This window comes from Nerophis ophidion, linkage group LG03, assembly GCF_033978795.1.
Source record: "Nerophis ophidion isolate RoL-2023_Sa linkage group LG03, RoL_Noph_v1.0, whole genome shotgun sequence".
Classification (NCBI taxonomy): Eukaryota; Metazoa; Chordata; class Actinopteri; order Syngnathiformes; family Syngnathidae; genus Nerophis; species Nerophis ophidion.
This window is the reverse complement of record NC_084613.1, coordinates 48,395,431-48,399,600: the sequence shown is the minus strand read 5'-3', so window position 1 is coordinate 48,399,600 and position 4,170 is coordinate 48,395,431.

The following is a 4,170-nucleotide window of genomic DNA, read 5'->3' as shown; positions in this document are numbered from 1 at the left end:
GTGTAGAGGCAGCGGTGTGACAGACCTCATAGTAAGCACCTCAAACGATTTATATTTATTATTTATGTTAGGACTAAGGTTAAAGTTTTCGTTGTATATTAGTGCGACCCCCCCACCCCTTTTAAGCGGACGGGCAATATGCGCATGTGTAAAGTTAGGAGGACATGCCTCATTTAGCGCAAAAAAGTCGTTTGGTTTAAGCCAGGTTTCGCTGAGACCGATGACGTTAAGATTGTTGTCTCTGATAATATCATTAACTAATAACGTTTTGGGAGACAATGATCTTATGTTTAAAAAACCTATATTATAGGTAGTGGGCTGTTTTAGGGAATTTTTGATCAAATTATCCGTAGTAGCAATATTAATAATGTTGTGTTTATTATGCCCAGTGCATTCAGTATAATTACGACCATATCTAGGAATTGATACGACGGGAATGTTCCGATTGTTTGATTGTTGCTTTGATAAACTGCACGCATCATGGTTAGCCACCTCAGTAACGGGGATTTTCCGATTGTTTGTTTGTTGCTTTGATAAACTGCACGCATCATAGTTAGCCACCTCAGCAAAACACATGTCCAACTCTGAAACACTCAAAGCAGAAAAAACTTGTTCTAATTTAACAGACTCCTTACCCAGACCAGTAGTCTCGCATCTTCCATTTAAATGCGGCTGCAGGATGGAGGGAAGTGTTCTGTGGGGATTAGCCTTCTGCTTTGTTTTAAGCCCCGCTCGGCATCCGCGTTTCCGATCACACCACTGGCGTCTGCTCCGTAGACGGCCCCCGCTGCTACTAGACTCCGCTGCTTCACAGGCCGCTGGATGTAGCCGCCGATGTATTCCCATGCTAGTTAGCACGTCGAACAAGCCCGCGTCTATCAGTCCAAAACGGCCCGATATGTCCATATCCAGAAGTGTCTGGCGGTCGTACGTGATCACGGAGTGACCACGATGCGAGCCAGCCATGAAGTCTGCAGAACTGTCCGGCATTTCCGCCAAATGTTCCATCTTTAGCAAGAGCACCGCAGTGTCGCAGCCCGTCCGGGCGCCGCCATCTTGCTAATCTTCTCTCTGCTCTGCTACATTCGCGCCTGGCTGCATGAGTGACGCCATTCAACCAGGGCTGAGGCGTGGCTTTAGAGCGGCGGCACTTGAAAGGAGTGATCGTGTCCAGTGTTTGTAAACAAATAGTTTGAACCCAGAAACCAACTCTTCAGTATTTCGACATACAGGGGCTGCAGAATTATCATCACAAAGAGTTGAAAAAATGGAGGAGAACAGAGCAGGAGATGACGAATTAAACATGCGATAGCCGGATGATGTCTTATTTCAAGCGCAGACTGAACATGCCTCCACGTACTCCCGAACCTCCGGTTCCATGGATGGCCACCAAAATCGCCGGGAGATAGCGAACATCGTTCTCCGAACTCCCGGGTGGAATGAAAGCAGGGAGGTGTGAGCCCAATGGATCACCTGTGAACCTAGTCCAATCGATATAAACAAGCGATTACCTGGACACTTACTAGGTGGGCGGGTTTCAACATTTGCCTGCTTCATCTCATCTTCTATTTGCCAGATAACCAATCCAATCACACGGGACAGTGGAAAGATAGTTTTTGGTTCCTTGGCAACAAGCTCGGGGTTGAAGCGTCAAGACAGGATATCTGGCTTGATGTTTTGGGACCCCGGCCTGTAAGAGAGAGAGAAAGAAGCGGTTAAAAAAAGCGCCCACCTGGCCTGGCGAGAATTAAGACTTTTAGCTTTTTTTATGTACTCCAAATTTTTATGGTCTGTCCAGACACTGAACGGTAGACCGGCCCCCTCCAGCCAGTGTCTCCACTCCTCAAGAGCGAGTTTGACCGCCAACAACTCACGGTTACCGACGTCATAGTTCCTCTCCGCTTTAGATAGGCGTTTTGACAGAAAGGCGCAGGGATGCATCTTGCCATCCTTCTCTGAGCGTTGGGACAGGACGGCTCCGACTCCTTCGTTAGATGCATCCACCTCTACCACAAATTGCCGTTGCGGGTCTGGCATGGTGAGGATAGGGGCTGACGTGAAGCGCTGTTTGAGGTTCTGAAATGCCGTTTCAGCTTCTGGAGTCCATTGGAAGTGTACCTGCGTAGAAGTGAGAGCATGGAGAGGAGCTGCTATAGCGCTAAAACCTCTAATAAATCGTCTGTAGAAATTGGCAAACCCTAAGAACTGCTGGACCTTTCCTGGAGCTACTATGAAACCCAAGAAGGAAATAGTGTTAACATGAAATTCACTTTTTTCTGCTTTAACATATAGTTGGTTCTCCAATAGTCTCTTAAGAACCCTAGTCACATGCAACTTGTGAGTATCAAATTCTGGTGAGCAAATCAAAATGTCATCAAGATATACATACACAAACTGATCTAGGAAATCTCAGAGTACATCATTACTCATGGTTTGGATTACCACAGGTGCATTGGTGGGTCCAAATGGCATGACTAAATATTTATAATTTCCAGTGGGAGTATTAAATCCTGTTTTCCACTCATCCCCTTCCCTTATGTGGTTCAGGTGGTAGGTGTTACGAAGATCAAGTTTAGTGAATACCTTTTTTGGGGGGGGTTGATCAAACACTGATGTCATGAAAGGGAGGGGGTACCGGTTCTTTATGGTGATGTCGAGTGGATTGAAATCGATGCATGGCCTCAGGGATCCATCCTTTTTGCTCACAAAAAAGAAACCAGCACCCATTGGTGATGAGGAGGGACGGATCAACCCCGCTCTCAATGATGCTGTGAGATACTCCTTCATGGCCGCCCTCTCAGGCCTAGAAACTGCATAAAGGGGACCTTTGGGTATGGTGGATCCTGGGATCAAGTCAATGGCGCAGTCATAAGGTCGGTGTGGAGGAAGAGACATGGCTTTGGTCTTGTTCAATACTTCTCAAAGGTAGTGGTAGCATGGGGGCATGGAGTCCGGGTACTCTGATTCTGTGGTGGTGTTTGCAGAAACAGGGTGAGTTGTGCCTCACTTTTATGTTGTGCAAGGCCAGTGAAACAGTCATTACTACAGTCCTTTCCACATGCTTCAATTTCGCCTGTTCTCCAATTTATCTTTGGATTGTGTTGATACAGCCAGGGTAGTCCCAAAATCAAGGTGTATGAGGAGGTCTTGAACAGATATAAGCGGATCCTTTCTTCATGGTCTTTTATGCATAAGTGGATAAGTTCTGTGGCATGAGTAATTGCAAAAAGTTCCTTCCCATCCAGAGCTCTAGCTCTGATGGGTTGAGCTAATGGTTCAGATTGAATCCCTAATTTAGTAGCCAGAGACCAGTCCATTAAACTTTCATCAGCCCCTGAATCAATGAGACCCCAATGTCTGTGGTTGTGTGATGTTTTACCTGAATCTTGGTGAGGGTACGCGTAATGGGAACATAAACAGCTTGTTGACTCACTCCCGTGGGTCGTTTAGCCGGACAGGTGGCGACGAGGTGACCCGACTCCCCGCAGTAAAAACATCTTCCTTTCAGCTGTCACTTCTGACGTTCTTCTTGCGTGAGCCGTGCTCTCCCCAGCTGCATGGGCACTTGACTTTCCGTCAGAAACATGGGACGACTCAGTTCGGGGAAGGCGGGGTAGAACTCCGGTCCGTGACAAGTTTGGGAACGGGCCGGGCCTCCTGTAGTTGAGGCCCTTCCACTCCGATGTCGCTTAAGTTGGTTGAGTCTGTTGTCAGTGCGGATGGCGAGCGCTATAAATTCGTCCAATCCTGCAGGTAAGACTAGTGGATGACGTAGGCGGTGGGTGTGCAGGTACGGGAGCCGGCGCGGTAGGCTGTGGAAGTCGCAGAGTCAACTCCTGCAGTTGGGTGGTTAAGGTTAAGGTTAAGGTTCAACTTTATTGTCCCCGCGGGGAAATTTGTCTTGGACACGGTGCATCACTGCTTTCTTAACATACACAAAAACAACAGAACAAAAACACAAGCACAAACAAAACCACAACCAGACAACTAACATTAAGCGGGCCATATGCTCGGCCATTGCCGACTGTAATCCTCTTGGCGTGAGAGGCGGGTTTCATGAGCTTGTATAGTGGGGGAAATCTATCCTGTCTCTGCTGGGTCCATACTGGCCAGATCGTAATGTCCGGACTTGGAATAAGGAGTGGACTCAGATGCAGAGATGAGGTTATA